Below are 23,195 nucleotides of genomic sequence, written 5' to 3' on the forward strand. Positions count from 1 at the left end.
GTCACCTGCCCCTTCCCCTTGCAAAACAGGAAATGAAGAGAACAAAACAAGTGAGAACATCAAAAGCCAAGTATGGTAGCAGACACTTGTATAATGTTTGCTACTTGGTAAACACAGACAGATTGTGAGTTCAAGGACAGTCTTGGAACCATTAGACTCTAGCTTAGAAAATAAAAAAGCAAAACACAAAATGGTGGGAGGCATAGCTGAAGAGGTAGTATTTGACTAGCAAGTCCTGGGATTTCCTTCTCCTCCAAAATTGAAGTCTGATTATGAATATCAAATTTATTCATAGTAATTACACTGAGGGATAGGATTAAATATGTATCCTCATTTTTTATCTTAAGGTTGTTTTCAATAAATAGACATTATGTTTATGGCTGAGGAAATCATGACACTAAGTTGAATGCCACGTTTTCTTAGGGGAAAAGTAGTATTTGGGCTATAATTTACAGATCCTTTCTAGAATGTACACCAGAGACTTTTTACACATTTCTATTTTTGTAGAACCTTAGGAAAGTAAAAATTACAAAACAGGCCTTGATAAACATTGTTAAACCAGTGTAAATATGTAAATATAAAATGTAAATAAATTAGTGTAAATATTAGAACGAATATAAAATGTAAATAAATTAGTGTAAATATTAGAACGTCGGGGTTAGTTATTTATATCTAGTTATCTTCAAAAGAAGTATTTCCTATGGAATTGTAGAAGAATTTTTTGAAGATCATTTGAACATAGCCATGCAGTTTCCTTCAAATAGCATGAATTTTCAAAATATGCTGTAAATTATGTATTTCTCTGGGATCTCAAGCTCCTTAATATGCTCTTTCAATGCTTCTTTTTATTTCAATACAGATTGTACCAGAAGGTTGAGTGCTTGATAAATATTAACTGGAAAAATTGCTCAATTATTGATATTGCATTACTTATTTATCAACTAGAGAAATGATGATCTGGTATTTATAGTTGAGAACTTTATTTCTATCTTATTTTAGCAATAATAAATTTAGTAGAGATTTGACATTAATTGAGCTAAGTGAAGATAAACAGAATGAGAATTTCTTTGATCCATAATATTTTTAATGTAAGATACATAGAAAACACTAACATTACAATCAACTTTTAAAACATACCAACACAGATATTTTTTTTTTCTTTTTTCTTTTTTTTTTTTGCCAGTCCTGGGCTTGAGCTCAGGGCCTGAGCACTGTCCTTGGACTTTCTCAAGGCTAGAGCTATACCACTTGACCGGCTTTTTTCTATGTATGTGGTACCGAGGAATCGAACCCGGGTCTTCATGCACGCTAAGCAAGCACTTTGACCACTAGGCCAAACTCCCGGCCCCTTTTTTTCTTTTTTCTTTTCTTCTTTTTTGAACTCTGGACCTGGGTACTGACCCTGAGCTCTTTAGCTCAAGGATACCATCCTGCCCCTTGAGCCACAGTGCCACTTCTGGTTTTCTAGTGGTTAATTGAAGATAAGAGTCTCATGGTCTTTAGTACCTGGGCTGGCTTTGAATTGTGATCCTCAGATCTCAGCCTCCTGAGTAACTAGAGTCATAGGCATAAGCCACCGTGCTCGGCTACACAGAAGTTTTCTGTTTTGTTGTTGTTGTTGTTGTTACTGCTGTTGTTCCGTGGTAAGCATTCTTACATAGTCTTTCCTTCTTTCCATGCCATAATACCTGGGAAGATTGTGTTAAAAGCAAACATTATTTATGAATTTCAGCTCAATTATTATTTTCTTTAAAAGTTTACATATTTCATACCCTAGTACAGAAAATTTCAAAAAAAAAGAAAGATAAGTAAACTTTGCCCCTATGTTTTCTTCTAAAAGTTCTATTTTTTATCAGAGCCACCTTTATATTTCAACTTACTTATTATTTATGTATCTTTTTTTTTACCAAGGATTTTTTTATTGTAATTAGTAAAAGGGTTACATGATATTTGCCAGATAGAAGGTGCATTAATTCACATACATTGATACCCTTTCACATGTCTTGATACCCATTACCCTCCCTCCCACACCCCCCATATTTGTGTATCTTATCATGATTTCTTTATGTTTAAGATTTATCTTTGCCTTCCTTTGCATAATGCACAATGAAGGACTAATGAAGGATATTATTTTGGATAGCTGAGAGGTTGGGAATATGAACGCCACTATGGACACTGTTGCATTAGGATCTGAGTTTGCTGTAATTATCGACACAATTGACAGAAGGTAACTGAAAGTGGCTAGGGATTTTGGACTTTATGCTCCAGGCCAGAAGAGCTAAATAAACTACACTGGGAGGTGGGGGAGGAATATGATGAAAGTGCTTTTTTTTTTGAAAAATCTGCTCATACCTCTTGCTTTCTATTGTAATTGTTTTAATTGTAATTGACTAATTTATGGCCACGTCTGTTCTAGTAAGTCACAATATTCTTAATGGAAGGAGCCTAATTTTTATAATTCCCTATATCTTCAGAGCATAACTCTCTGCTCTATTATGATAGATTTATTATCATTTAAGAAGAGCAAAGATAAAAGACAGTAAGCCTCATAAAATGTAAGTAAACAGTAAAAAGAAGTCTTGGAAAATACATAAACTTTATACCCAAACATCTATCATTGCTTTTTAAAGTTCTTAATAAGCCATATATAGGATACCTTATTAATCTAATGAAGTATCTCTATCAAAGCAATAGCCAGCCTCATACTGAGTAGTAGAGTAACTAATCATAGTAACATCATACTAGGGACAATATTAATCATCACATAGTATTACTTTTTCATTGCAGCTAGATTTTTTTTTAAAATTGATATAATTATTGAAAAGAAAACAAAAAGGAGTTGTAGTAATAGTTCGATATGACCATGCCCCTGAAAGCCTCAAGAGCAGTAAGCAAAATGTTTAGGAATAATTCTGAAATATGGAAGGGAATCAAGCATCCAGATTCACAAAGGCCTAAAGATCTCAAAGAGTCCTACACTGTAATTTAATTAGCAAAAGAAGTATAAACATTTCTGAAAGGAATAAACGATTTAACTTAGCTTTTCTTTCAATTCACATTTTAAATCTTCTGAGTCCATTCTAAATCACACTTTCTGTACAATCTCATAGAAAGGAAAGAGGATATGAAAGATGGAAGGGGGAGCTAAAAAGAGCCAACTCCATTCTTATTGCTATCATTGTATTTCCTCATTTGTTTACCCACTAATTCAACAAGTATTAACTTTCCCCTGGTATCCCTTCCATTTCCACCTCAATTAATCAATGTCACCATCTTGGTTACATTGCCTGAGAGGCAGGCTCTGTGACACATTACCATGATAGGTCGTGGTAATCAGTAATCATTCCCTTTCACTGTTATAGAACTTGTATCCATGAACATGGCTGCTCACTTAAAAATGATATTTCAGTCTTCCTTGTCCATATAATGAAGCCCTGGTGCTAGACCTTAAGTAATATCTACAGTTTAGTTCATGTATTTCAAAGTGATGAACACAGCTTTCTCTTACCCAGTAACAGGAATGGCACACAGTAGTAAGTATCGCATGTTGGATTTTGATGATGCCATGTTAAATTTTGAGGTACTTATTGTTGTTTTTGTTTACAATGAAGAGACATTCAACAGACATCAAAATCTTAGTTCCTGAAAGTATTGAGCTATTTATTTGCCTTTAATTTTATTTGGGGAAGAAAAACTATTTTAACTCATTTAATCAACTGTAGGTAGGTTCGTACTGTGGGATTATGCTCTAGTCTAATAAAAACATTGAGCAACATTCAAATGTTCCCCCCCCTTTTTTTTGCTAGTCCTGGGGACTGAACTCAGGGCCTGAGCACTGTCCTTGGGCTTTCCTCAAGGCTAGTGCTGTACCACTTAAGCCACAGTACCACTTCCAGCTTTTCTGTGTGTATGGTACCCAGGAATCTAACTGGGTCTTCATGCACAGTAGGCAAGCACTCTACCAATAGGCCAAACTCCCAGCCAGTTCCCTGTCTTTAAGATCACAGTTTAACACAGAAATCAAACAAATCATCATGTGCTATGATAGAGAAGGCACATACTAAATGAAGCCATTCAAGATTAGTGTGTGGAGGCCATAATGTTTCTCCTGTGCTCTGAAGGAGTTGACTATAAACTATTCACTCTCTAGAAACCTTTTCCTCCAGGCTTCAGAGAAATAGCACTCTTCTGAGTTCCCACCTACCTCTATGACTGGTCCTGTTTAGTTTCTTCTATACTACCTGGTAAATGTTGACCTTTCAATGCTCTCGCAATATAGTTTCTCCCTCAGTGCTTCTCTTCCTTATTATAAATAACATCTGCTGCTGCCACTTGCCAAGTCCAGCCCTTTCTTCTGAGCTTTGGACTCATATTTAATTGCCTACTTCACAGTGCCCCTTGCAAATTCCATCGCACCTGAAACTTATGTCAAATGTGAATGCATTTCTACTTCCCTTCCGCCTGCTCCTCCCACAGTCTCCTTCCTCAATAAAGATGATCACAATCTGCCCAATTGCTCTAGCCAGAAACCTGAGTCATTCTTAACACATCTTTCCCTTGCCTCCCACTTATCATCCAACTTAGCAAGTGTGTTCATACACACCAAAAGAAAACTTCTTCTCAACTCCATTTACATTCTCCTTTCTCCATCTCCTCCATTACCACCCTGGTCTAGCAATTCCTCACTCCTGACTACGTCCTCACTGGAATTTACTTCTTCACTCACTCATCGCCACTCGAACAGCAGCTGCTGTGGGTTTTCAAAAGCCTGGATCTTATCTCCCAAACATATTTCATTGTACTGTTTTGAATTTAAAATTTTCCAATGTTTAATCAAGTGTGTGTGTGTGTGTGTGTGTGTGTGTGTGTGTGTATTGTGACCTACCTCTTGCCGACTTCTCCAACTTCATTTCCCCTTAGCTCATACTCACTCTGCTCCAGTAACAAGACTTCAATGTTTTCTTGCTTCAAGATTATTCCTTCTTGAGGAAAAAAGTCCATTCAGAAACTTCTCCTGGCCAATTCCTACTTGGACTTTAGGTCTTGTTTTAACATTATTTCTCCATTAGATGCTCTCCTTATTCTCTACTCTAAATGATATTCTTCCTGCATATACATCTGGTTTATTTCCTCTGTTGAAGACTTCTGTTTTCTCCCTCAAATCCACTCTCCCCTTCTTACTTTCTGTTTTTAAGAACAGAATTTAGCTGGGCATCCAGCTAGTAAGTGAGAGACATGCCCTCCTTTGTACTGCCATGTGACAAAGTTTTAGCCAGTGGGAAGTGAACAGAAGTCAGGTGTACACATGACAGGCCTTGCCTTAAGTGACTGTGTTTCCACGCGCCATGAGAGAACAATGAGACATGAAGCAGTCACCATGCATCAGAGATGGAATTCATGGGTTTGCTTTGTGGATGGCAGGACTAGTTTGTCAGGAATAAAATCCAAGAAAAACTAAAACCCAAATGGAGTGTACAAAGGAATATGATCAAAGAGGAAAAGAAAAATAGCCAAAGGAGGGGAATTTCCAGGAAAGAACATCAGCAGTATCCAGTATTACCAGCAAGTGGAGAAAGAAGTGGCTATCACCATTTTCCTAAGAACACAATCTCCAAGATTTTCACACACACACACACACACACACACACACACACACACACACAAAGTATGTATATGAGCAAAGATTAATGAATGATTAAGAGCCAGGGCTTGAAGCCAGCTTACATAGGTTCCCTCATTTACTAGTGGAAGAGTCTTGCTCATGTTGTTTCACTTTTATTTGTACTACTTCCCTCATTTGTAAAATGGAATAAAAGCAGTCCCACCTATACAAGAGGGATGTTCAAGATTGTGTGACTAAACCAGTTGAAAGTTCACTGAGCTCTGACTGGCATAGGGCAAGCCTGTGAGCTGTTAGGTATATTTGTCATTATTAACCCAAGCACTGTTGATTTGACTACTGAAGAATAGTCTGGCAAGGAAAGAGAACCAACTTTGTAAGGAAGATAAATGAAGTTAAAGCACAAGGAAGTTGTTTGTGAACAGGATGAGCTGAACATATATATATATATATATCCATATATGTATATGGAGCCATTGGACACCAAATATTCCAGATATGTTAAATATGCATGAGGCATTCAATATTCAGGAAGTCATAAAATGACCAATCATGTGTGACACCTGTGTAGGCTGTATTTTCTTTTCGTCTCTGAAGTGCAAATAAAACTCCCAGGCATACTTGTTGCTATGTCTCCTTATAAGAAAAGCATGTCCTGGGTCTGACACCAGGCCACCTCTGTCTTCCAGTTCTCCTTGTTCAGTCTCATCTCTGGTTTTTGTAACTATAGCATTAGGCAGGGAAGAATATAGCAAGAATTTAGAGGGTGGCACATGAATCAAAGCCTATTTCCTAACACACCACCCATTTGTGCCCTCTCCTAAGGGTGTTAACCTACTCTCTTTTGCCTGGCTTCTTGCTATGTGCTTCAAATTGCTTCAATAAGCCTTGTGATTTCAACATCTTAATTTTGTCTTTGAACCTTTCTGTGCAATGGCCTTTGGGATAGCTTGACTGGTTGTGTATTTAGAAGCTAATTTCCCACACCACACCCAGTGTGTTTAGCTCATAGAAGGTAGGAACATGAGGGAAGACAGGCAGGTCACTTTTTCCTTCAGTACATTCTTGTCTTCTTCTATTATGTTGTTATGTGTTAGTGTGTGTAGGAGAGAGATTTAAATATGGTAATATTTAGTACAATGATCCACTAAATATAGCCAAAACCCCTGGTATTATTAAAAGAACTGTAGTTGCCAGGAAAAGAAATCTTTCTCTAAGAAAGCCAATAAAATAACACACTTTCCTTTGCTGTCCCATGAGGCTGTCCTGTCCCATCTGAAACACAAAAACACTCTGTTTAATCTCTAGGATGACTTGGTTTCCCTTTTCAGCAGAGAACAGCCTTTATAGGTCAGGAACTAGCTTCCTGTTCCCCCCAAGTTCTTTCTGTTCTCTTCCATTTCCTCTCACCTATAGAAAAAGACCCGGACAAATTAGAAATGCAGCCTGTTGGCGTACTTCCATTTCTTTTCTTGTCTTTCTTTTTCTTTTTTTAGAAGTTGTTTCTTCAAAAGCTGGACAGATCCGAAGGACGCTGTTGTATTATACTTTACTATTACTACCGCTACCAGTTGGGTACTTTCTGAGTAGCCCAGGTGCACACTGTGCAGTAGAAAGCAGCGGTCTCCAAGCCATACCAGATCAGAATCTGCGCATTCTCAGTTCGATAGTCACCTTAATTCTTTCATTTGAACCGCTAGTGCTCACTGGCTTTTTCTTTTATGTGTAATGTTGGAAATGGATTTATCACGAGGCCAGTGTGTTGTATGCTTCAGGGACACTTCACAGGCACCAGAAGGGACCTAGCAGCTAGATTTATAATGACTTTAATTTTTCCTAAAGAGGGATTCCAAATTCTGAGGCACAGGGATTGTTAAAATCCTTATTTCTAAGATTGTGTAATTAGGAGCTCATGGCTGGATTTTAAAGCTAGCTTTCTCTTCTCTTAGTAATTTGGGGTACATTATGTTAACTTCCAGCTTCGATTTTCTGGTAAACTGGAAATCACATTACCTACACCAATAGAATTACCGCAAGGATTATCAGTACTTGAATGTTATATAATAAACATTAATAAATGTACTACCATTCCTGCCTTTGGCAGAATAAGCCATAAACTCTGAGGGCAGGATCTGGTTATTTCCCGGAGCCCATCACCTGCACACACACACACACACACACACACACACACACACACACACACAATACTGTTGCATCAACACTTGGCACAATCAACTTCCCTCTCTCCATCCACTTGCATGTTTAACCTAAAATGCATTCTCTAGGCACATCCCGGGTTACCTCTTCAGTGAAGCGCCATGTGAAGCAGGGTAAGCGGTCTGCCTCAGTGCACCCAAGTCCTGCCCCATGGCACCTTCCCCTTCAAAGTCGCCAAGAGATTTCCCTCCTTCCTCTAGCTCCTTCCTTTTTCGGGGTCCACTGAGGACCGGGCCAAATTAGCTGCGCAGAGACAAGGCATTAGTAGCGTCCGCTGCTCTGCGTCTGGCATCTCGGAGCCCACGCGATGACAGCCCTGCAGCCCGTGCCCCTCTCCTCTTCGCCTGATGAGCACTGTTTTTAAGTCAGTGGAAAAGGAGGCATGTGCAGGGAGGGGTGTGGGTGGGGGTGTGGAGAAGGGGTGCAACTCCACCGACTGTTCTTGCTCCGTGCGGAGCTGGGCAGAGTGCGGGGGTTCCCCGGGCCCCGGGACTGGCGAGCGCGCAGGAGGCCGGGCGGGAGGCCCGGAGAGGCCGGGAGAGGAGGACGACGCGTCCGTCGCCAGCGCCGCAGGAGGCGGAGCGCTGCACCTGGCGGCCGGTCTCCGGCGCTCAGCTCTGAAACGGGTCCAGCCGGTCGTGAGCTTGGGCCGCGCCGGTGAGGCCTGGGCTGGGAGGAGAGGGGGGTGGACGAGGAAAGGGAGGGGAAGCCGGAGACAAGGTCGCGCGGGCGGGTGCGCGCTCGGCTCCCCGCCGTCGTCCGCCCCACCCGGCCGCATCCGTCGTCCACGCCGCGCCCCGCCCCGCGCCGCTCCCCCGGGGAACGAGCGAGCCCGCCGCGCGCGATGGTGCGCCCCGGCCCCAGAGCCGCCGCCCCGCGCCCGGAGGAGGGGGCTCCCTGCGCCCCGCGCCGCTGAGCGCCGCCGCATCAGGTGAGCCGGGCCCGGGCGCGCTCGCGCGCGGGGAAGGGGCGTTGGTTCCGCGGCCCCAGCCCAGCCTCCCCGCGCTGGGCCTCCCCACCCCGGCCTCCCGCGGGGCACCGGCGACGCGCACCTGCTGTCGGGGAGGGGGGTCGGGGAAAGGGCCGCGGGGGCCTGTCCCCGCCCCTCGGCTCGCAAGCTGCCGCTCCCCCTTTCCCCTCGCCCCGCCCCTGGGCTCCGGGGTCCGTGGTCACCCGTGCGGGGTGCCAGGGGGAGGCTGTCCCGGGCGCCCCCGGCGTGCCGGGCTCGGGCAGCACTTCCGCAAACGTAATTGGAGTCGGGGAAAACAAAGGCGCAACCCGGGGAGCCCTGACGGATGCCAGCCGCTGCTGCCAAAGGTGGGAGACGGGGGTGGGGGTGGAGTTGAAGGGGTGGACCCCCCCAGTCCAGGCCCTTCTGAGCCCCCACCCACTCTGGCGCCCTAGGAATAAACATCCCTGGGCTGGGGAGAGGGAATGACGATCTCCACATCGCCCCAGTGACAAGGACATGGCCACTTGTGTGGCAGAAGGAAATTGACGTGGGCCCTCTCTCCAGGTGAATAAATGCCTCTTGCTCTGGCCTGCTGTCATCCGAGGAGGCATTCTGCACCTCGTGCTTGTGCACTTGAACTTGGTGTTATGTCCTGGATCTCATTTGAAGATAGTCGGGGTGGGTGGGTGTGGGGGGGGGTCTGCTAATCCTTCTGGGTCCTATTTATTTCATAGACAGTTTTTTCCCCCCTGTAAATTGAAGTCAGAGAGTGAAAAATCCCATACACAACTTTCCCTCTCCTTATCCGGTTCCCATGAAGCTAAGCAGGTATATTGCTTACCTTGGAGGCTGATACACAGTGCTTTCGGCCTCTCCCACTGATATTCGAAACCACATACATTGCCTTTCACCTAAAAAGCATTCCGTGAGCATCTCACAGAACCCGTGAATATCTGGCCTCTTAGTCCTAGAACCTTACAGAGCTGGAGTTCTTATTTCAACTGGTGTCTAGTTTTGTGTCTTGGGTTTGTTGCATGGGCCTCCGCTCCACCTAATAAAAGAGAGGGGCGGAGGGGGGGGGCTGGATGGTATAAGACCAATTTCCCCTTGACCTTTATGAGGAGTCCTTGATACTGTGTAACTCTGACCTCTTCCATGTAGATGAATGAAAAGAATGGGGGGGGGCACTGAGTTCAGGAATGATTACCAATAAGAGGAAATGAATATTTGGTCCACTTGTAGTTTAGGCAGAGTCTCCCCAACAGGGCACTAGCCAGCTAAAGGCGCATGCATTATTGATGACCTTGTTAAGTAAAAGGAGAGGATAGAATTGTTCTCCTTGGGAAGCTTGGCTTTTGACACTTAAAGCTGCTGGTCCTTAGCAGATATGGAGGGTATTTTCAGTTATGTAGTGGCAATGGGATGGATAGTGATGGTGTTTGTTACAGGCTGTCGGTAAAATTTTGTGTTTTGCTGAGGAAAAAGGTAGGACTGTTGCTAAGATTCCCACCTTCTGCCAGACATACTTGAGGGGTAGGAAAGGATCGTATTCCAATAATTCATTAAAGGTGCAAAGTGTATCTATGCAGTAATTTATTTCTAAGGCATTTTCCATGTTTATCCAAGTAAGGTAAATATCAAAAGATAAAGACAAATCGAAACACAAAGAACAATAAGGTTTGCACGTATTTGGTAGTGAACTAAATCACCATTGACATCTTATATAATTCCTGCATTATTAACAGTACTAAAGGACTTTTTGAGCATTTATTATGCTTACGACACCATCTTAAATAAGTTAATTTCTAAATCCCTGAGTTGTCATTCTCCTAATTTTGTGCACGATGTAGAGATAACAACTTTCCCTGACCATGTAATCAGTAAGAGGTGGAATTTGATTTGACTCTGTGTCTCTGACTCCAAAGCACAGGAATTTTCCACATGATGTCTCTTCCTGCTCAGGATCCATGGATCCTCATCACCTACACAGATGCCTTCCTTTGCCACTTGCCTTTGATAGTCAACATTTCCACACATGTGTATCACATATGGCAGCACTTATCCATGTAGGATAATCTTCATGCTTATTGTGGATGTATATTAGTGCATATATACTTTCTTTTGTTCCTTTCATTTATAGATTTCAAGCAATGTAAAAGCCAAGACCTCTAAAAATTTTGTATTAGGCTAATGATGGACCTTTTTGTTTACTTCTCTTAGTACTTGATAAATCCTGATTTAACATTCTCATTGTGGGGAAAGGGATTTTTTGTTTTTTTTTGCCAGTCCTGCTGCTTGAACTCAGGGTTTCAGCACTGTCACAAGGCTAGAACTCTACCACTTGAGCCACAGTACCACTTCCAGGTTTTTCTCTGTATATGTTACCTGGGAATTGAACCCAGGGCTTTTTGCATGCTAAGCATGCACTCTACCACTAGACCACACTCCCGGCCCTGAAAATATTTTAATATATATAACTGCTAGAAATCAAGTACATTAAGTGAAAACAAGCAAGTTGCAGAAGAGATTTAGGGATATTACTCAAATCTTCAGGCATACATAGATACTCACAGACATACAGTTACAGCTCCTCCCCTTTCAAAGTGACAACCTTAAAAAAAATAGAGGCTTAAAAAATTAGAACAAGTTTATGTTCTTTTATCATACAAACTAAAAAGAAAAATAATCAAAGAATAGAATTGATTCACTTTTTAAGAATCAAAAATAGGAAGAGGAGCTGTGGCTCAAGGGATAGAGTTTCAGCCTTAAGCAGAAAAGTTAAGGGGAAGATCTCCAAGCTTCAAGCCCCAGTACCCCCCACACCCCCTACGCATGCATAAATTCAAAATAATAGAAACTGAATGAGCCTAGATTCTGTAGTTGTTAAGGAATAAAACTCAGGAGATCAAAGAGAAAGTTGATGTTTGGGGAAAAGATGATGTTCATAAAATAGAGTCTCAGATGACTGACTTTTAACCTTCTAGCGTATTATGCTACTCATTAGTTTTGCTACTCAATGAGAATACTTTGGTGCATACCCGAGTTTACGTAGAGTAAGAAGTCCTTTCTTCCTTGTCTGGATTGTGTCTAGAAGCATGGAAACACTTTTCTCTTCAGAACCATATATAGCATGTAGGAGTCAGAACAGTCAGTTTACCTGCTTGTACCATCTCTGATGACTTCAGTTATAATTATTTTTAGAAATTTAATTTCAGAAACAGCAAATTATCAAGCCAATCTAGTCTAATGAATATATCTATTCAATAAAATACCATTGTTCTCCAGATATGTGTAAAATTAACAAAAAAATTAATGCTTAGAATTCAAATCCTAAAATTAATACAATTTCCTGCTCAGATTTAGAATTCCAGAGCCAAATATATCCAGACTTTTCAGAATCAAGAAAACACACTATTCTTGTATTTTTTTTGTCAGTCCTGCACTGAGCACTGTCCTTGGGCTTTCCTCAAGGCTAGCATTCAATCAATCACTTGAGCCACAGGACCACTTCCAGCTTTTCTATGTATGTAGTACTAAGGAATTGAACCCAGGTCTTCTTACATGCTTGGCAAGCACTCTACCCCTAGGCCAAACTCCTGGCCCCTCTTGTATTTTTTTTAATATGAAGGAAATCTAAAGTAACTGCAGTAGGCAATCCTAAGAGAAATCATGAAAATTTTGTACAGGAGATATTCTGAGAATTTTGGGTGTTGTTCTACATTTCATTTTACGTTTAAGGTATGTTTCAAGTAGAAAAAAATCTCAATCTTTTCATTAGGAAGCACTGTTCAGTCAAGTTCAAAATTCTATCCTGGTACAAAGCTAGATTTGATTCAAACAACAGTCTTCTTCAAAGCTGTAGCATGTTCTAAAGTAAATCATTTTGCATTCCTCGAATAAGAAAACATGTCTGATGTGAATTCTCAGGAGAACAATGAAAGCACCTTCGTGTCTCACCTAGAGTGGTCCATTTGGCATAGGACTTCCTGCATGGTTAGTTACTCAACAGTAGCTGTGGCCATTTACTGGGCTGACATTTAAGAATGAATGGGGCTTATGTCAGGCTGATGTGTTTTCCTAAATCCTGAATGACACACTGTCCAGTACAAGGTTCCCTCAGTGGATTCAGTACCCACAGGGAGCTCAATACCCTTTGCTTTGTAGCTGTTTTGATCCTCTGCTTAGAAGGTATTTATTTACTGTTTTGAAAAGTAGAATTGTCTCAGGTTGTTGACTAGCTTTCGGAAATTACTCAAGTACTTTACTGAGACAAGTAATGTTTGATTTGTTGGTTCAAAGACCAAAACAGTAATTAAAAACAATTTAAAAAGTCAAGGAACTCATTCTTGGGTTTTGATGACATATATTGGTATGTATCTGCTGTTGATCTTAAAAACTCTACCTGGCCGGGAGTTTGGCCTAGTGGTTAAAGTGCTTGCATAGTATGCATGAAGACCCGGGTTCGATTCCTTGGTACCACATACATAGAAAAAAGCCGGAAGTGGTGCTGAGGCTCAAGTGGTAGAGCTCTAGCCTTGAGAAAGTCCAAGGACAGTGCTCAGGCCCTGAGCGCAAGCCCAGAACTGGCAAAAAAAAAAAAAAAAAAAAAAAAACCAACCAAAAAACAACAACAAAAAAAAACTCTACCTGTTACTTGGGTCTTTAAAAAGCATGCATATACACACTCCTCTCCCAAATGCATACACACATGCTGCCTACCTCAGCATCAACAAAAGTCATCCTGTCAGCCTGTGGTGTGTTGATAGTAGTTGCCATATGCTTTGGCCACTACAGCATAAATGTGGCTAAGACGTGACGAGTCTATGATTGTTTGAAGGCATGTTAAACAATTGGGAAATACAAGGGAGTTATTGGTATTACTTTATGGCCAAGTGGTCCTGTTGCATTCTAAGATGGTGGGAGGTAGAATGAAAAATGATGAGGCAAAGATGGAAGATATTCAGACTCCTAGAAAAGCCATACTCAGGAGATATGACAAAGCATAAATTAAGGGAGGCAGGGACATCTTTCTTGACATCCGTTCTGAATATGTTTGAACATGGGAGACTAATTCAGGAAACAGTTTGCACATAGAAAATAGGAAAGTCCAACTGGGACTGTGAAAAAATGTTTAGCAGTGTTTTGGTCTGAGACTAAAAGAGACAGTGGGAGAAAAAGAAGGGGGGAGGGGACAGGAACATGGTGAGTCAACTGTGGCCGGAGGGAGCTATACTGTGGCTTTGTGTAGGATAAAAAGGAGAACTGGAAAGAAGAACTGGTGCTGCCTGAACAAGTCTGATTTGTGGGTTCACCATGCCAAGGGAAAGTGAATAACGAGTCTGGACTGATTCTTAGCTGCCTGTGTGAAGTTACAGAGAGCCTTTGCTCCACATCAGGTACTCTCTACTTTGCTCAGGTCTGGCCCCGTGTAGGCCTCAGTTAACTCCTGCACTAACTGTGCCTTGAGCCCTGCATGTCATTTGAGGAAGAGCGAAACTTGGCCAGCAGAATCCAGCAACAGTGGGAGCAAGCAGTGCATCCTATACTATGAGGGAATTTATTTATAGCTCTTCTGGTTGCTTCTAGAGAGAAATGTTAATACACTTGTGCCCAAAGCCATGTTTGTCTCATACGCAGCAAAACATGGAGCCCTCAAATCAAATATCTAATGCCAAGCCATGCTGTTAATTACAACTAAGAAATTTAGGCGGGAATTGTATTCAGTAGCTTGTACCTGTCATCTTAGTTGCTTAAAGGCTGAGAATAGGATGTTGTAGTTTGAGGCCCCATGAGATCCCATCTTAACCAATAAAAGCCTAGCCCAATGGCTCATCTGTCATCTCAGCTGTGCAGGAAATATAAACAGGAAGATCATGTTATATTCAAGCCTGTATTTGAATAAACAAGAGCAAAATGGGCTGAGAGCATGGTTCCAGTGATAAAGTAACTACCTAGCAGGTGAAAGACCCTGAATTCAAGCCCTTGTAAACACACACACACACACACACACACACACACACACACACACACACACATATGTCAGTGTGGTAGTTCATGTCTGTAATCTCACTCTCTTAAAGGGTAGATATCAAGAAGATTATAGCTTGAGGCTAGCCTGTGAAATTCTTATCTCCAAGTAACCTTTCAAAATCTAATAGTAGAGCTGTGGCTCAAAGTGCTAGAATGTTATCTTGAGCAGAAAAGCTCAAGGATAGCATCTAGGCCCGGAGTTCGAGCTTCACTATAACCACCAGCAACAACAAAAACTCCTGATACAGATAAGTTTATCCCAAAGAGTAAAGCTTCTTTAGCTGTTATGGAGTGTATTCTTAATTCTGCTTCTAAATGATGTCTGTGAAATTGTGTTTATCTAATGGACAAATATTCATCTTTATGAGAGAGTTCAAAAGACTTCACTTTCATATTTTCAAACCAGTAAAAAATGACACATTTTATTTTTTTATGTAACAAACTTCTCTATGGGAGCGGTAAAATCTCAATGGTAGTCCCCTTTAACAGGCCTCTTGAATCATTTCTGCATGACTCATGGCCTTTTTAGATCATCAGACTTTAGTTTGACAACTCTGATTTCCCAGAAACTCCAACATCATAGGTGCCACAATGACCACTGAAATGTTTTGCATTGAAATCATATATTCTTTCTTTGCCACTTTAAAAGTAAGATAAGCTATACAGTAGAGACATGCGCATTATCAATGACTTTTAAGAATATAGGCTGACATTGCATATAGTGGCTTATAACTGTAAAAGTGTCACATGCTCATTGAGGAAACGTTTAGCTTATTATAAGAATATTTAAAGTCAGCCCCAATTGTACTACGTAGATACAGCATCTAGTAACATTTTCTTTGTCCTTTTCTAAAATAGGTTTCATATTACATATATTAATGACATACAAACCCTCAGCTTAATTTTAATTATGTTCTAAAATCTATGTGCCAGTGATTGTATATAGACATTCCCTTCTTGAATACTTGTTTGTTAAACATGACATTTGAAATATGATGCAAAAACCAATGCCAATAAATTCTTTAATAAAAAATGAAATTTATAGATTAAAGATAGCAACTCTTCCTGCATGTAAAGAGAATGATGCCCTGTTTCTCTTGGGTGTGGTAAAATTTCCCCTACATTTATGATCTATTTTCCTGTCATATAAGGACGTAAGATTCAAGCACCCTGACTTATTTAACTGCCCCTGTTATTCAGTGCTTACATTGTTTCAGTTTTGGTTTTTATGAAGTGTGTCTCTCAGTCTTCAGCCTCATCACGATTAAATATTTTAATTGGAAAAAATATTAGAATGGTATGTATCTCAAAGTATTTTTAATAGGATCAATCATAAACTTTTTTTCTGAGGGAAATTATAAGAATTGATAGCATATAACAAATGTTACCATATCAGAACTCTAAGCACAAGAAACAAAATTAAGGGGCCGGGAGTTTGGCCTAGTGGTTAAAGTGCTTGCCTAGCATGCACGAAGACCCGGGTTTAATTCCTCAGTACCACATACATAGAAAAAAGCCGGAAGTGGTGCTGAGGCTCAAGTGGTAGAGCTCTAGCTTTGAGAAAGTCCAAGGACAGTGCTCAGGCCCTGAGCTCAAGCCCAGGACTGGCAAAAAAAAAAAAAAAAGGAAACAAAATTAAATAATTTTAAATTTCATATGCTAGGATGTGCTAAGTATATAGATTATTTTTAGCCTGCAGTACATTGAAGAGATATAAGTAAAAATGTCATCAGTGATAGGTCTATGTGTGTAGGAAAACATATTTTAAACCTTGAGGTATGTATTCTAGCTTCAGTTGTAAAGTCATAAAAAAATTCTTAGAAGTAAGCACCTATAAATTTCTTGCCATGTGGCTAGATTGTATTTTCTTTAATCCTCTTAGTGTCTAGTATTATTACAATAACCAAATAATAATATAAGTCTTTTATTGAGCATTTATTAAAGACTTGTTAATATAATATTTAAGGTAGTACTGTAAATTGATGGCATAGTAATACCTGGTGTTATATTCTTATTGTTTATTATAACTCCTATTTTCCACTGTCTGACTTTTTAGAGTTCCAGTATTTTGTATTTTTGACCTCATATTTATAATTACCAAACTCAGCCCACCCATTTCTGAAGTTATTTGGAAAACATTATTTACTTTTAGATAAAGAAAGAAATCACACAAGGGGATTGAGAACCAACATCTTGTGCCATTCAAATTGAATCATAATTTATCGTTCTTGAAAAATTGGTATATGTTCTATATAAATTGTCTCATGTGTATTACAAAATGTAAATTATTGGGAAAATCTTGCTCTAGCACTTTAAATGAATATTGCTTTCAAATGCAACCTTCAAAAATTCCTTTGTACCAAGACATGTGAAAGGGTATCAATGTATGTGAATTAATGCACCTTCTATATGGCAAATATCATGTAACCCTTTATTAATTACAATAAAAATATATAAAAAAATTCCTTTGTTGAGGCCTGGAGGCATGGCTCAGGTGATAGAGTCCCTGTTTAGCAGTGCAAGGGTGCCGTAAATTCAAAACCTAGTACAGGCAAAAAAGAAAAAGAAAATGTCTATTTTTGTACTTTGAAAAGATAAGAAATCTAAGATCTTCCATATTAGTTTATGTTAATGAAAGAAATTTGTATTCAGAAAGGAATAAAAAGTAATTGGATAGCTTTAGTTGTGGTTCCCTAACCTTTTATCCATCCTGCTACCTATAAGGCAAAGTTTGGAGACTATGCTGGAAGGCAGTCCTAAGCTCCATGATCACTGTGGCTCCCCTAGGGTTTCCTGTCTGAGAAAGCACATGAGGACACAGATGAATTCATCTTTATTGGAGAAGTATGGTGAAAACATGCTTATATATTTGAAAACAAGTTGAGCACAAATGTGTGATCTAGTTAGACTTTTAGAAAGCTCTGGAAATTAACCCATGGTTCTTAAAGATTAGAACCATGGAGATTCTAGTGGCTCTGGGTGGAGATTTCTTGGTGAGATGTCTTGCTACCATCCCAGATTGAAAAGTAAAAGAAACTGTTGCTGCCTGGAGTTTGGAATCCAGGGAAAGGGGGATAGAGTTTACACTAAGTAACTATTTTCAGGGGCCAGGAGTTTGGCCTAGTGGTAGAGTGCTTGCCTAGCATGCATGAAGACCTGGGTTTGATTCCTGGGTACAACATACATAGAAAAAAGCCAGTAGAGGTGCTGAGTCTCAAGTGATAGAGCTCTGGTCTTGAGAAAGTCCGAGGCCAAGCCCAAGACTGGGGGGAAAACGAAGAAAAAAAGAAACTTCCAATGGTGAATTTTGTAATATTTGTTTTTCTGACTACTTCTTCTATTGATAATATTTTTCAGTAGAGAAATAATTATTAAGCTTAAGCAATCAAATACAATGTATTTGCCAACCCTGCCTGTTCACTTGCTTACTTCTCTTAAATGAAACACTTCCTTGTCCCACGTTGATGTGAGTCTCTGTTTAGGAAAGCTTCCACTTTCACATAAACTTCTGCTGATCCCAGTAAATGCCTGTGTTGTATTCCTTCTTCACAGAGAAATATGCACAGTATTGATAGCAGTTCAACTAATTGCACTTCCTATTCACATCTATTGGAGTTTTTTCTTCTTGAGAAACTCAAAAGATACAAATGTTTTCTAAAATACCTTTTTTTTTTTTCCTGCTATAGCATAAACTGTTACTTGCTATTTGTTCCTCCTGCGGGGTTTGTGTTAAAAGGAAGTTTACTTGAAAAGTAGAAGAGAATTAAGTTCTGGAGTCTGCTTCAGATTTATATTATACATTATACTTCATTTGTACAGTAATGAATCAGAAGCCTAAAACAAGTAGGCATCCACTCTCACGATGACTGATAAAGTCTAAAGGACCTAGATTCTAATTCCTTTAAGATTTAATTGTTTCTTTCCACAAAGTAAAAACAAAATTCTACTTGGCTTTTTATTAGTGAAGCCATCTTCATAATTAAAAGCAGCCCTCCTTACTTTGGAAGATCAAAAAGATCAAATTAGTTTTTTTTTTTTACTCTCTTGGCAGATGGATGGGAAACATTAAGAAGATTTTAGCTTCTTTCAGATTTGTGATGTTACAAACATAAATACAATTTACTGAGAATATATTTTAAATGCCTAGTGTTTTCTGCCTAGAGATACAAATTTTTCACTCTAGTCCATAATGCAACAATATGTGTCCCAGTAATGGTGCCTCTGCTTCCCCTTAGGTAAGCAAGGCTAGGTTGTGGACTAGGGAACCAGCATGGACACAGATCCATGGGCAACAATGGGGAAAATGCCAGCCTAGTTCTGGATGGTGTCAGACAATTCAAGGGCCATCACTTGGAAAGAATACTTTTGGCATAACTGCCTAGGTCATATTACCTGGAATACAACTACAGCTGTCACTGCAGCCACCACTAAACAGAGCAAGAAGGGAGGACAACATTTAATCTATTCCAGGTGTTATAAAAGGTTGCCTTAGATGCAGCTCACAAAACAACATTGTTTCTGAAAAGAATATTGTCACAGCTTTTTTGTTTCTTTCTTCTAACTGCCAATCTTTCTTTTAACTCCAGTCGAAGTTGAAATGTTAGGATATTGTTGGTAGGGATTGCAGCAGAAAAAACCATACCATTTGTTTTCCTGGCTGCAGCTGTGATGAGGTTTGTAACATGTAAATATGGCCATCTACTCTTCCTCACTTCATTTGCATGAGGGCCTCCTGGTTGCTCTCAAAACAAATGAGTTCCTTTACATTGCAGGCACTATGTTAAGAGTTCCAAGTACAGAATGTATTTCACTCCCAAAGCTACCCTAACTGAAAGTGTTGGGACAGTCCCAATTTGTCAATGAGAACACCAAGACTTTGAGAGGTTATTAGCCTTTTTAGAGCCTAAAAGCATGTCAGTGGGATTCTAATCTCTGCTATTCTCTTGTTTGCTCAACAGCAACCCTTCAGTATCTGTACAGGCCCTCTGAATCTGGTTAACCTGCTCCTCCTCCAGTTGCTTCTACAGCCTTGAAGGCTCTCTTAAGGCCTCACCCTGGGACTTCCACATCACCCTGCTTGCTCTTGTTTTAATGTTTGGCACAGTTTCATTCACCCCTACAGTGCTCTCACTACTGGGACTGAGAGCAGAAACTGTGAACAATGTGGACTATGGGTCATCAAACAGTAGATGGACATCACATGATACCCGATCTCATAGTTGGGGCTAAAATACAATGTCTTTATTTTTTTCCTTTTCATTTTTTGCCTCTACCATTGTACTTGTGTGACATCATTCTTCAACTTGATAGTCCAGGTCCTCTGTTATCCATTGCTGCCTGGTTACTTTTCATGCCCCACACTGCATGGTATCAATCTTTTAAGAAGACACTATGCCTCCCATTCCCCATCCTAGAAGTGTTTTCCCACTCATCTTTCCCTGAGGCAAACCCTATCCATCTTTCAAGGTTCCATTTAAATCCCTTATTCTCATGCCAATTCCTGTCCCATGCTGTAAGCTCTCTGAAGCTATATCAATATTCTGGCTTGAAAACAGACATTAAAGTGTACAGCTTCTGTACTTCATCAAGAGACATTATTGTAAAAATCAATCAAGTTGCTGCTTTTATGTCTGTAAGAGTAGTTTTGTTATTAATAAGTTAGATAGTGTTGTAGGACTTGTGTATATTCTTTTAACTTGTGATTTAACTCACTGTTTGTATATGTGGTAGACTCATCTTGTCTGCTATAAAGCCAGTGTTGACATGTAAGACCAAATATTTAGCATTGATATCTAATATGGTACACATAGAGTGCAGTACATTTAGAGGCATGACCTGATATGGGCTCAGGCAGCCTGGATCTGAATCTTAGCTCTTCTATTTATTCTCCAGGGGACCTTGGGCTTGTTACTTGCCTTCTCTGTTCTTTAGTTCCTGGCCTATAAAGTGGAATGGCAAGGGTGGCAACCCTGGTTTCTGGGAGAAGGCTAAATCCTGGTGGAATGCTGTGGGGGGAGCTCTTGGGAGACCTGGGGACAGCACTAATTGCTTTGAGGGTTTGGGCTGGAAACTAGACTGGCAGGACAAGGACCAGCCTGGCCTCTTGGCACTTTGTCTCAGCCATAAAAGAGCATGTAAAAATATGCTGGAAGGAAGAAGATAATTCCAAAGTAGTCATTTGTTTATGTTCACCTAATGCCTTGTCTGACTTACAAAACCAGTTTAATCCCAGCTAAATGTCTAGCAAATGCTAAAACAATTCTGATGTTAGAAAATGCTAGGGGCATAAACCAAAAGTTCAAGAGAGTGGCATGTGAGCAGTAGAATTCAGGCTTGTTTGTGGTTATTTCCTTTTGTCTACACTGATACACCTTCCAGTAGTAGCAAGAATGATGTTTTTTGGGGGTGGGGGCTGGAGGAGGGAAAGTGGGAGAAACATAGGAAGGAGTAACAATGTTCAAAAAGTAATGTACCCACTACCTGATGAATGTAAAAACCCCTCTGTACATCACCCCAACAATAAAATAAAATTAAAAAAACGATCTTTTGGGATTTTAAGATTCAAAGAATGGCCAGTAATAGCTGACAAGGTAAAGCTAGCTCCCAGGATTCAAGTAGATTTTCCTGAATCACAGCTCTAACCCCGTCTCCAAGAAACATTGAATTACAATGGCAACAAGGAAGACAGTCACTGCCACCTTACTCAGGATTTCCTCCCTGCCTTGTATAAAGATGTCACTGCTATATCCATAGCACACATTCTTGTTGTCTTTGTTAATCTGACCTTGACAATCACTATCCTAAATAATACATATTATTTTTACATGATGCCCTTTTCCTGAGATCTTTATTCTACTTCTATACTCGTATAGTTAGAGACAACGTGTTTGCAGCATGTGAATTTAGACACTTAATGAAGACAGCCATCAATTTTAGCAAGAATGATTTCATTGCCTCTCCTCAATAATTCAGAAATAGCTGCCATTTGAATGACTCAGTGCAGGTACTAGTAGGATACCTTTTAATGCTGTGTTATATTTACACCATAGTGATGTTGATTACTATAATTATAGTGTGTTAGGTGAGAAAACTCTTCTGGCTTTCTAAAAACTAAGCATATACCCTTCTTACCCAATTAGGACTGATGCAAACCTGCGAGAGAGATTTCTTGAAGTTTATAAATTTCTGTGTATAATTTGAAATGTTTCCTCATTCTTTTTGTTTGTTTGTTTTGCAATGTCAGAGTTTAAACTCAGAGCCAGACAGTCTTCATTTGAGCCATGCCCACATCCCCCTTTTATTTTTTAAGTAAGATATCATGTTTTGGTTTTTTTTTTTCTCAGACCACAATCCTTCTATCTATGCCTACCATGCAGCTGAGGTCACAGGCCCACACCACCATGCCTGGTTAGTAGTTTCAATTACAGGTGCATACCGTGCCATATGCACCCCTACTCTTCTTTTAGTTTCTTCTTTCTCTTCTCTCCTTTTCTTTTAAAAAAGAATTTTAAGATTCATTAAATAGATGTGTGTTTGTTGATCACTGTCTTAATCTGATCAAATTGGTACAACAAAATACCTGATGTGGAGGTAAACAGCAGTTTATTTGTCACAATTCTAGGGACTGTAAAGTCTTAAGGTGTCAATAGATTTGGTTCTTGATAAAGGCCTTCTTCCTAGGATGCAAACAGCTGTTCTTTTGCTGTATCCTTAACGACTTTTTCTGGAAAAAGACCTTTCTGTATTCCTGTTATGGAGCTACTCTAGGAAGATGATCTCACCCCTAGGACCCCTTCTAAGCCCAAAATATGCATGTATATATAGTCATACTGAGAGTTAGAGTTTTAAGTCAAACATTTTGGGGAGCACAAATATTCAGTTCATATCAACTTCATAAAATTTCCCCTCATTTCGGAAATGCTAAATATGTACTTCAGCCTATATTATTACCAATTCGTACATTCTCTCTCCACTTGCAGTAAGTTAAATGTAGTCTAGTATAGACAGAGATCACAACTTTGGGCCATGCTTAAGTTTATTAAAATTTTTAATGTATTTCTGATTTATTTCTTTGCTCCTCAGTCCTGTGATTACAGAGATGACTTCAGTTATGCTTTCACTTCATAGCTGTTATAATTTCTCCGAGTGTTGCCTCATCTTCATTAAAATCTAAATCTAACATAAAATCTAAAATCTGACATAAGGATATCTAAAAATTAATGTCCTCAGGGCCGGGAGTTTGGTCTAGTGAAAGAGTGCTCGCCTAGCATGCACAAAACTCTGAGTTTAATTCCTCGGTACCACGTACACAGAAAAAGGCCAGAAAAGCCAGAAAAAGCCAGAAGTGGTGCTGTGGCTCAGGTGGGGAGCACTAGC

General features: G+C 40.0%; 1 protein-coding gene across 4 annotated transcripts in view; it reads left to right on the forward strand.

The window, feature by feature from the left end:
• Positions 1 to 8,583: 8,583 nt before the first annotated feature.
• The window catches only part of Mfsd6 (major facilitator superfamily domain containing 6), a 54,743-nt gene continuing 40,131 nt past the window's right edge, over positions 8,584 to 23,195 (forward strand). The window contains exon 1 of one of the 4 annotated variants that reach the window (XM_090354486.1): positions 8,584 to 8,768. The gene's annotated coding sequence lies outside the window, so the exon portion shown is untranslated. Of the gene's footprint in view, positions 8,769 to 8,874; positions 9,155 to 23,195 lie in introns of those variants that run through there. The other 3 variants (XM_090354487.1, XM_090354488.1, XM_090354485.1) reach the window with 3 other exon arrangements.

The sequence above is a fragment of the Megascapheus bottae genome, chromosome 21 (genome assembly GCF_031878675.1).
Source record: "Megascapheus bottae isolate mThoBot1 chromosome 21, mThoBot2.hap1, whole genome shotgun sequence".
In the NCBI taxonomy this organism is placed as follows: domain Eukaryota; kingdom Metazoa; phylum Chordata; class Mammalia; order Rodentia; family Geomyidae; genus Megascapheus; species Megascapheus bottae.